Raw genomic sequence first — 12,446 nt, 5'->3', positions numbered from 1 at the left:
TGAGATACCTGGACAGGAAATGCTGGTGACGTACAGTCTGTCTATAGATTGAAAAGCGAGCAGCACTCTTGATTGGGAAGTTGCCTTTCCCAGGAGAACAGCACAGATGCCGTGTAGGATGACTAAGAATCAATTTCCCTTCAGCATTGTGGAACACTATGCAGATATTTGAGTAACTTCTGTTCATACGCGTTTTTTGCTCTATTATTATCACCAGTTCATAAGAGGCTACCATTTTAACGAATTTTGTGGAATATAAAGACACCCCCCCTCCCTCCAGCTTATCTGCCACTGCTTCGCCAGTGATTCAGAAGGCGAGTTACTAAAATGTCAATTACGACTTTGTGAAACACCCTGTAATTGCATTTTGTGACGTAGTGCGGCAGAGAAAACGAGGAATTGCCTGTCAGATCTTCATTCTACAGACCTATGAACGAGGGAAGTGCATGACTACAATCCAGGGACTTTAATATCTCACTTGAATCTAATCTCCACCCCTCCCCTTCCCCCCTGTTACATCCCCAGAACACAATTTATCCTTTAATACGGTTCTACCGCACTTAGATGTGGTACAAAGATGCAAAATTTGTCCTCTACCTACGTAATTTAACAACATACATCAGTTTTATACGATTAAAACTATTAATAATAATCTGTCATTTTTCCTTCCCCTGCAACGCGGAAACTATTAGTCACAGAGAAAAAATGAATAAGACCGTTTTTAAGGAAATTTATAATGTACTTTAGTTCTCTACTTCAAAACATTTTTCTAGATAGCCTACAGAAACAAAAAAAATGACCTTTAAACACCCCACCCCACCCTCAAACCCCACCGGTCAGGATTTTTAGTATGTTATTCGTTACACTCCTCTCTACCATTGCACAAAAATGTGCGATTACAAGAATTTTCACCTAATTTTCTTTCGTTGATTGGACTATAATGACTCTACTATATTGTAACAACTTTATGAAGAAATTCGGTACAGCCCAAATTCTTCACCCTAAAAACATGTGTATGTCTTACTTTTATGAGCTATGTTACACTTAACTTCGCATTTAGTAATTTCCTCATTTAAACAATTCAGATGGCTGTAATTTCTGAGATGTAGGGATGAGATTCGCAAATTTTAACGGAGAATGAAGGTGTGGTAAAATTAAAGTATTCTGCGAAAAAGGATACTTAATCTGCACGGTTTGAGACAAAATTCAGAAAAATCTAAAATTTCAATAATTGTCCATATACTGTAAACTGAATTTAAACTGATGTTTTCTTGTGATTAGAACTTGACTGTTCTACATTTGTTCTCAAGCCGATATAAAATTTCAATAAAATATCGTGTTTATGTGAAACTATCACCCTCAAACAACCAGATGTCAACAGTGATATTATGCTATATTATATTCCTAGATAAACACTCAAGCATGGTTACTGCCTATCTAGCGTGAAAAAAATCTATCTATGCGAACACTGTACAAACGCATTGCTCCAGTCGGGGGTTTGTCTTATGGAAACAGCTCCACGTCTCTCCACCATCAAGATGCTACGATAGATCCCGAGCTCAACTGCTTCCTCACACAGTGGATATAAACTTTTAATTAAATATACACTCCTGGAAATGGAAAAAAGAACACATTGACACCGGTGTGTCAGACCCACCATACTTGCTCCGGACACTGCGAGAGGGCTGTACAAGCAATGATCACACGCACGGCACAGCGGACACACCAGGAACCGCGGTGTTGGCCGTCGAATGGCGCTAGCTGCGCAGCATTTGTGCACCGCCGCCGTCAGTGTCAGCCAGTTTGCCGTGGCATACGGAGCTCCATCGCAGTCTTTAACACTGGTAGCATGCCGCGACAGCGTGGACGTGAACCGTATGTGCAGTTGACGGACTTTGAGCGAGGGCGTATAGTGGGCATGCGGGAGGCCGGGTGGACGTACCGCCGAATTGCTCAACACGTGGGGCGTCAGGTCTCCACAGTACATCGATGTTGTCGCCAGTGGTCGGCGGAAGGTGCACGTGCCCGTCGACCTGGGACCGGACCGCAGCGACGCACGGATGCACGCCAAGACCGTAGGATCCTACGCAGTGCCGTAGGGGACCGCACCGCCACTTCCCAGCAAATTAGGGACACTGTTGCTCCTGGGGTATCGGCGAGGACCATTCGCAACCGTCTCCATGAAGCTGGGCTACGGTCCCGCACACCGTTAGGCCGTCTTCCGCTCACGCCCCAACATCGTGCAGCCCGCCTCCAGTGGTGTCGCGACAGGCGTGAATGGAGGGACGAATGGAGACGTGTCGTCTTCAGCGATGAGAGTCGCTTCTGCCTTGGTGCCAATGATGGTCGTATGCGTGTTTGGCGCCGTGCAGGTGAGCGCCACAATCAGGACTGCATACGACCGAGGCACACAGGGCCAACACCCGGCATCATGGTGTGGGGAGCGATCTCCTACACTGGCCGTACACCACTGGTGATCGTCGAGGGGACACTGAATAGTGCACGGTACATCCAAACCGTCATCGAACACATCGTTCTACCATTCCTAGACCGGCAGTGGAACTTGCTGTTCCAACAGGACAATGCACTTCCGCATGTATCCCGTGCCACCCAACGTGCTCTAGAAGGTGTAAGTCAACTACCCTGGCCAGCAAGATCTCCGGATCTGTCCCCCATTGAGCATGTTTGGGACTGGATGAAGCGTCGTCTCACGCGGTCTGCACGTCCAGCACGAAGGCTGGTCCAACTGAGGCGCCAGGTGGAAATGGCATGGCAAGCCGTTCCACAGGACTACATCCTGCATCTCTACGATCGTCTCCTTGGGAGAATAGCAGCCTGCATTGCTGCGAAAGGTAGATATACACTGTACTAGTGCCGACATTGTGCATGCTCTGTTGCCTGTGTCTATGTGCCTGTGGTTCTGTCAGTGTGATCATGTGATGTATCTGACCCCAGGAATGTGTCAATAAAGTTTCCCCTTCCTGGGACAATGAATTCGCGGTGTTCTTATTTCAATTTCCAGGAGTGTATTTCTAAGTACATTCTTTGCTAGCCGTGACAGCGTTTACCCAGTGAAAAGAGTGAAACATGGCGTTTTTAGTATTTCAAAGAACCTCTAGATAACAAAAGTCGTCAAAGTATTATGTAATGGGAACTATACAAAGTGGTTAGTATAAGCTCAGGTAACCAACAGCTTTCGCTTTATAGAAACTACTGTTTCTTAATGGAAGTAATTAATGAAAATTAAAAATCTTGCCTATTACGCTAGAAATGGTAATTTTAAAAATAAAGCGAAAACAAGGAGAGTACTGTGAAGGGAAAGTAGAAAGTCAAGGAACAAAATTATCCAGTAATTAATGTAATGACCAATTAAGTTATGATACACTTAATTGGAGACAGTGATACAGATATAAATCAACAATTTGATAAATTGAAAATAGTTCAGAAATAGGTATAAAAATATGAATATAAAAAACATACAAGATTCAGTTACGGTCGTTAGGGAAGAGGTCTAGGAGTAGCGTCTTTCACTAATAACCAAAACGTCCTGAGTCCCAGGTTCGAACCTAGCCAGTACTTAAATATTGAGTAAAATTCATCAGCGATGGCGACCGAAGGCTTCCGGCATAAGAATTCGCCTCCATTCAGCCAACGGACGCGATTAAGAGCACGTAGGGTGGATTGAGGTTCAGGGACTTTCTTATCGTTGAGGTGACAAACTGCTAGTAAAAGACGAACAAATCAGCAATGATCAACGACATGACAATGCAGAAGGCAACGAAACCACTGCATTAAAGACACACAAGAAAAATGTATAATGGGAATAGCATTCGTTGTGACTAGGAAAGTAGGACAGAGAGCGAATTGCTGCGAACAGTTCAGTGATACGGTGGTTCCCATCAGAACTGATATCAAAACTAACGCCGACAGCAATAGCTCAGTTATACATGCCGGCATCGCAAGCAGAAGAGAGATAGAGAAAGTATATGAGGATATTGAACGGGTAATTCAGTGCGTAAATCTAATAATCATGGAGGACTGGAATGCGGTTGCAGAGAAAGAAGTAGGTTAAGAGAGAATTGGGCTTGGTAGTAGCAATGGAAGAGTATAAAGAGAGTTAAGCTTGCAACTCATGGATCCAAGTTGCTCACAAGCACATTATACAAAAGAATGGAAAAAAAACTTGAATTGTTAGGTGAAGATGAGTTTGGATTTAAGAAAGGTCAAGGCATTTACAAATTCTGAGAAAGAATGGGAATAAGCTGTAGGGAAAGATGTAATATGCGCTGTGCACAAGAACGAAGAGGAAACATTAAGACTCAAAGACCAAGAACGAATTGCTCGGATTAAAAAGGTTGTAACACAGGGGTGCAATCTTGCGCCCCTTGTGTTCAATCTACACATCGAAGAATCAATGACGGAAATAAAAGAAAGTTTCAAGAGTGGTATTAAAATACAGGGTGAAAAGATACTAGTTACAAGAGACGCTGATTACACTGTTATCGTTAGTGGAGGTGAGGAAGAACTACAAGATGTTTCTACATCTACATCCATACTCCGCAAGCCACCTGCCGGTGTGTGGCGGAGGGTACCTTGAGTACCTCTATCGGTTCTCCCTTCTATTCCGGTCTCGTATTGTTCGTGGAAAGAAGGATTGTCGGCATGCCTCTGTGTGGGCTCTAATCTCTCTGATTTTATCCTCATGGTCTCTTCGCGAGATATACGTAGGAGGGAGCAATATACTGCTTGACTCCTCGGTGAAGGTATGTTCTCGAAACTTCAACAAAAGCCCGTACCTAGCTACTGAGCATCTCTCCTGCATAGTCTTCCACTGGAGTTTATCTACCATCTCCGTAACGCTTTCGTGATTAATAAATGATCCTGTAACGAAGCGCGCTGCTCTCCGTTGGATCTTATCTATCTCTTCTATCAACCCTATCTGGTACGGATCCCACACTGTTGAGCAGTATTCAAGCAGTGGTCGAACAAGCGTACTGTAACCTACTTCCTTTGTTTTCGGATTGCATTTCCTTAGGATTCTTCCAATGAATCTCAGGCTGGCATCTGCTTTACCGACGATCGACTTTATATGATCATTCCCTTTTAAATCACTCCTGATGTGTACTCCCAGATAATTTATGGAATTAACTGCTTCCAGTTGCTGACCTGCTATATTGTAGCTGAATGATAAGGGATCTTTCTTTCTATGTATTCGCAGCACATTACACTTGTCTACATTGAGATTCAATTGCTATTCCCTGCACCATGCGTCAATTCGCTGCAGATCCTCCTGCATTTCAATACAATTTTCCATTGTTACAGCCTCTCGATATACCACAGCATCATCCGCAAAAAGCTTCAGTGAACTTCCGATGTCATCCACAAGGTCATTTATGTATAATTTGAATTGCAACGGACCTACGACACTCCCCTGCGGCACACCTGAAATCACTCCTACTCCGGAAGACTTCTCTCCATTGAGAATGACATGCTGCGTTCTGTTATGTATCAACTCTTCAATCCAATCACACAATTGGTCTAATAGTCCATATACTCTTACTTTGTTCATTAAACGACTGTGGGGAACTGTATCGAACGCCTTGCGGAAGTCAAGAAACACATCTACCTGGGAACCCGTGTCTATGGTCCTCTGAGTCTCGTGGACGAATAGCGCGAGCTGGGTTTCACACGATCGTCTTTTTCGAAACCCATGCTGATTCCTACAGAGCAGATTTCTAGTCTCCAGAAAAGTCATTATACCCGAACATAATACGTGTTGCAAAATTCTACAACTGATACACGTTAGAGATATAGGTCTATAGCTCTGCACATCTGTCCGACGTCCCTTCTTGAAAACGGGGATGACCTGTGCCCCTTTCCAATCCTTTGGAACGCTGCACTCTTCTAGAGACCTACGGTACACTGCTGCAAGAAGGGGGGCAAGTTCCTTCGCGTACTCTGTGTCAAATCGAACTGGTATCCCATCAGGTCCAGCGGCCTTTCCTCTTTTGAGCGATTTTAGTTGTTTCTCTATCCTTCTGTCGTCTATTTCGATATCTACCATTTTGTCATCTGTGCGACAATCTAGAGAAGGAACTACAGTGCAGTCTTCCTCTGTGAAACAGCTTTGAAAAAAGACGTTTAGTATTTGGGCCTTTAGTCTGTCATCCTCTGTTTCAGTACCATTTTGGTCACCGAGTGTCTGGAAATTTTGTTTTGATCCACCTACCGCTTTGACATAAGAGCAAAATTTCTTAGGATTTTCTGCCAAGTCAGTAGATAGAACTTTACTTTCAAATTCTTTGAACGCCTCTCGCATAGCCCTCCTCACACTAAATTTCGCTTCGCATAATTTTTGTTTGTCTGCAAGGCTTTGGCTATGTTTATGTTTGCTATGAAGTTCCCTTTGCTTCCGCAGCAGTTTTCTAACTCGGTTGTTGTGCCACGGTGGCTCTTTTCCATCTCTTACGCTCTTGCTTGGCACATACTCATCTGACACATATTGTATCTGTACAAAATATTTATTGAGAGTAAACCGAAAATACGAAACTAATGAGGAATATCAGAAATGAGACTATAAATAAGTTTATACATGGATGACAGCAGTAACCACAAATAAACGTCCATTAAAACGTCCATTAAATGATGTATACAACCAATGGGTTTTATAAAGTTTATTGTAATACGTCCTATAGCCTCACTACAGTAAACTTTATGCAGTCGAATGGCTACATACTTTATTTATTGAACAGCGATAAACTTAACACCAGAACTGATGACCACGCATTAGACTGAGTTAAGGAAATCTGCAACCTTGGAAGCAAAATGACCCATTGAGGACGGAGTACGGAGAACATAAAAAATAGACTAACACAGACAAAAGTGGTATACTTGACACAGAGATAACTACTAGTATCAAAGATAAGCCTTAATTTGCGGAAGAAATTTTGAGAATGTACATTTGCAGCATAGCAGTGTATGATAGTGAATCATATACTGTAGGAAACACAGAACAGGAGAAAATCGAAGCAACTGAAATACGGTGCTACAGAGGAATGTTGAAAAGTAGGTGAGCTGGTAATGCAAGTAATGAGTAGCTTCTCCACAGAATCATCAAAGAAAGAAACATATGGAAAACACACCAAGAAGGGTCAGGATGATGTGAAATATGATAAGACAACAGAGAATAACTACCAGAGAAACCTGTAGAGGGCAACAGTTCTAGAGGAAGACAGAGATTAGAATACATTCAACAAATAATTGAGAACGTAGGGTGCAAGTGCTACTTTGAGATGAATAGGTTGGCACAGGTGAGAAATTCGTGGCAGGGCGCTTCAAACCAGTCACAAGACTGGTGATTCAAAAGGCTCCTATCACGTTCTTGACAGCCAAAAAGTTGCTTTATGTTACATCATGTAGCAACACAGGCGACAGAACGCAGCGTACTGCAGCGGCCTGAAGCGGAGTTACATCGATGGGAGGCGCATATATCCCTTATTTGGCTGCAAACGTCTAACCAAAAACAAAAACAGTTAACAACTCCTCTCTCTCTCTCTCTCTCTCTCTCTCTCTCTCTCTCTCTGTGTGTGTGTGTGTGTGTGTGTGTGTGTGTGTGTGTGTGTGTAAAGGCATTCACACTCAAATTAGCACTACTGCCCAAGGGAAATGCAGTGACCATCCTTATAATCTTTTGGCTTTTTGTTGTAGATTTCAGCCTCAGATCAAACAAATAGTACCATAAGCAGATTCGACTGATTACCAAGTCGCCATCGGATGATTACATAGCAATTCGTCAACACTTTTTTGACCTGAGGTTGAAGTATATAAATTAAAAAAAGGAAATTCTTTTTTTGCCATGTATGGCAATATTTTACAATTCATTGTACCTTATCCGAGGAATGAAATTTCTCAAATGTTAAGACATGGAGGTGGTTAAACACATAAATACGCATAGTAATTAATAATATTCTGATAATGTACACGTTTACATTAACACCCACATATACATGATCATTTCACAATTTACAGTTAAGTGCTTGGCAGACGGTTCATCGAGTCAACTTCAAGCAATTTCACTACCGTTCGATTCTCGAACGGAGAGTGGGAAAAATAAGCACTTACATATTTTTGTGCACCTTCTGATTTCTATTATTTTATCATGTTGATCATTTATTCCTATGGCCGGCCGCTGTAGCCGAACGGTTCTAGGCGCATCAGTCCGGAACCGCGCTGCTGCTACGGTCGCAGGTTCGAATCCTGCCTCGGGCATGGATGTGTGTGACGTTCTTAGGTTACTTAGGTTTAAGTAGTTCTAAGTCTAGGGGACTGATGACCTCAGATGTTAAGTCCCATAGTGCTTAAAGCTATTTGAATCAATTTATCTCCATGGTGGTGGGTGCCAACCGAATATTTTTGCAATCGGAGGAGAAAGTTGGTGATTAAAATTTCGGCAGATGATCCCGCCGCAACGAAAAACGCATTTGTTTTATTGATTGCCACCCCAATTTACGTATCCTGTTCCTGGCACTCTCTCCCTTCTTTTGAGATAATACAAAACGAGCTGCCCTTTTTTTAACCTTTTCTATATCCTCGGCGAATCTCATCTGATGCGGATCCCACGCCACGCAGGAATATTCCAGAAGAGGGCAGACACGAGTAGCGTAAGCCCACGCTTTAGTAGACCTGCTGCATTTTCTAAGGGTCCCGCCAATAAATCACAGTCTTTGGTTAGATTCCCCCACAACAATAAGTTATCGCAATCGTTATTCGCAAATATTTAGTTGAATTTACAACCTTGAGATATGTGTGGTTTATCGTGTAACCGAAATCTGGCGTATTTATTTTAGTACTCAGGCGGATGACATCACACTTTTCATTATTTAGGGTGAATTGCTACCTTTCTCAACATACAGATATCTTGTCTAAATAATTTTCAATTAGTGTTGACTATCTGATGACTTTACAAGACAGTAATTGACAGCCTCATTTGCAAACAACCGAAGAGAGCTGCTCAGAATGTCTATTGAATCATTTATATAGATAAGGAATGGCAGAGGGCGTGTAACACTACCTTGGGAAAAGCCGTAACTCACTTCTGTTTTACTCGATGACTTTTCGTCAGTTATTATGAGGTGTTCACTTTCTGACAAAAAATCACGAGGTCACTCAATTTGATTAGCAGCAGTCTCTTGTGAGAAACGGCGTCAAAACCTTCTCGGAAAAAAATATGGAGTCAGTTTGACATCCCTTATCTATAGCCCTCATTACTTCGTGAGAATAAAGAGTTAGTTGGGCTTCACAAAAATGATATTTCTGTTTCCGTGATGACTATTTGTCAATAAATCGTTTTCTTCGAGGTATTCAAAATGTTCTGACACGGTATATGCTCCAAAATCCTATTCCAAACTGACGTTTATGATATGGGTCTGTAACTCAGGTGATTAACACCATTTGCTGTCTTGGGTATTGGTGTGACTTGTGCAACTTTCCATTCTTTAGGCACTGATCTTTCGACGAGCCAGCGGTTGTATATGATTGCTATATATGAAACTGTTGTATTAGCATACTTTGAAACAAACCTGACTGGTATACAATCTGGACCGGAGACCTTGCCTCCATTGTTTTAAGCTGCTTCGCTACACCGAGGGTATCTGCTAAGTTACTTATGTTGACAGTTGTTCTTGATTCGAATACTGGAATTCGTCTTCTTTTTGAAGGAATTCGGAAAACTGTGTTTAGTAAATCTGTCTTAGTGGTACTGTCCTCAATAACATCACCGTTGTTATCCCGCTGTGAAGGAATTCATTGCTTCTTGCCGCTAGTGTAACATACGACCAGAATCTCTTTCGGTTTTCTGCCAGATTTCAAGTCAGAGTTCCGTCGAGGAACCTGTTAAAAGCATCTCGCATTGGATTCCATGCTAAGTTTTGAGCTTCTGTAAAACTTCGCGAATCCTGGGCATTTTGCGTTCTTTTAAATTAGCATGCCTTTTTCGTTGCTTCTGAAACAGTGTTATGACTCGCTTTGTGTAGCATAGGGAATCAGTATCATCGTTCATTAATATATTTGGTATATATCTCTTAATTACTGTCGATACTATGCCTTTGACTTCAAACCAATCTAATCTATTCTTATATAGTCACAGAGAAAGGAGAGGAGTCAAGCGAATTTTTATCTGCTCTTTTTTTTAAAATAGATCAACTTTGTGTTTACTTTTGATGATTTATGGATGTTACGGCATTCATTTATTACGAACATAATATGAACTAACGCTGTATACGTTATAGTAAACTTGACCTTGAAGATTACACTGTGCTTCTTTCAACTTCTAAAATGGGAAATTTCCAATTGATCTCTTATCTAACAACATACACTTTAATGAGGAGTAACATCAGATGCGTACATCCAGAAGGTGGCAAGAACAACAGAAGTATAGTAATTTTAGACGAGTTTTTATGTTCTAATTATTACTAATTCTTGTGAAACAGTTATCACTTTAAATTTGTATTAAAGGGAATAATGGTTCCATTCGAAACAAGGAAGCTTTTATCTCAATGAGCAGTCAAGTTACGAAACAAGTTCCTTATTATACTAATCCGTTGAGTCTATTCGTCAAGGTGAGAAATACCACCACTATCTTTAACCCAGTATATATTCCACGTTACAAATTTGAATGGGACTGAATTTACTTACGTTAGCGCTAAAAACGAATAGCGAGCTTGTGATTCATAACGAAGCGTGTAAGACATGGCGCTATGTTAACGGAAACTTGATCAGGGTCAGCAGTTTCAGCCGGGCCGTTAATTAATCTCCGCATAAATGTACACGTTGCACATCTGCGGTATTTCCTGGCGCTGACCATCTTTTTAGAGCTGAGCAATTGTTATTACGTTGCAGAAATTTTCTCCTGAAACACCTTTGGCTCCTGAAGGTTAATTACCTCGAAAAATAACTTTAAAGTTCTTGTTTCCTTTTTTTGCCTTCGAATTTTATTGTCAATGTCTTTTAGTCTTACAGTTAGCAGGCTAAATCCAGGAGTGAAGGGTATGTGACGATTTCTTTGAAAATTTTAACCGGCATAGAAAATAATATAGATTCTCTTAAGTTTTATCTACAATTGTAGGGTCACTACACAATTTTGGTTGGCTTGTGTGATCCTTAGTAACGATGGCTCGCAAATGATGTCCTGTGGTCGGATCACACTACCTAATATCTGTTCTACAAATAACAGCACACAACTTGTAAGAGCATATGGCACAGCGTGAAACGCTCGAATAATCGAATTCGTTCGTAATTTTTATCGCTGCAAACAATTTCTAATCAAATAAATGTCATTACCTATATTTGGTTGCAAGTCTGTAAGCAGTTTGGTCGGATTATATTAAGTTACGGTTACAGAAACGTATTCCAGAACACCCAGTGAGCGTCACTTTTCTAAAACGGTGTAAAGTTTCTGATGTAGTCACAGACCAGAGTGAAATCCCTGGGCTAGCAGGACAGAGCGGATGCGGTCGTATTTGTGAAAAAGGGCCGAAATAAGTTACTGTCAGTTGCACTCATCATATAAATTTTATTTCTTAAAACACACAATCACACAAACAAGAATCAAACTCTCAAGGTTTTAACGAAAGACATCCTTTGATTTAATTTAGATCGTCTGAAGGCCACATCGAAAATCCAAGGCGCAAGGCCTATGCAAGGAATTGAGGTACAGGAGTTCTTCTAGAGGTTTCACTTCTTTAGAAAAAAATTTCTTATCTTCAATACGAGGGCTTTCCAGAAAGTGAGGTCGCGAAATGGAAACGACTATGAAAATCCGATAAAGCTTTGCAAAGATGTGTTGAGCAGTGTCTCTAGTATGACTCTAGGTAGAATTATGTCGCTCTTTTCATTCCTGAGCTCTTAGTGAGCGCGTAAAGATGTTATAGAAAATAGTGTCTCCCGCCAAGTACGAGGGCCTGGTGAGAATTTTTCCCTGAAGCGATGCAACCAACATTACATAACTATCGTGCGGTTTCTTCTTCAAGACAATTCTCAGCCTCATTCTGCAGGGGCAATGAAGATGTTCCTGCATCGTTTCAATTGGAAATGTTTGGTTACCCACAATACAGCCCGTAATTGTCTCCCACTGAGTTTCATCTCTGCTCTAACGAACCGCTGGCTATGAAGACAACATTTTGACACAGACAACGAGCTTAAGGCCAGCGTAGAGAATTGGCGGAAAGCACTGGCGGCTGCCTTCTATGATGAGGGTATTGGAAAGTTGGTACAACGCTACGACGAATGTCTGAGTCAGAACGGCGACTACGTACAGAAGTAGCTGAAATGTGTAGCTAACTGTTACAAATGAAATATTTCTGATTTTCATTTCGCGATCAATCGTAACTTACTTTCTGGACAGCCCTCGTATAAATAGGCTGAAAGCCTTAGCTTAAATTTTTCCCATA

Source organism: Schistocerca piceifrons, chromosome 6, assembly GCF_021461385.2.
Source record: "Schistocerca piceifrons isolate TAMUIC-IGC-003096 chromosome 6, iqSchPice1.1, whole genome shotgun sequence".
Taxonomy (NCBI): Eukaryota; Metazoa; Arthropoda; class Insecta; order Orthoptera; family Acrididae; genus Schistocerca; species Schistocerca piceifrons.
This window is presented reverse-complemented; position numbering follows the sequence as displayed.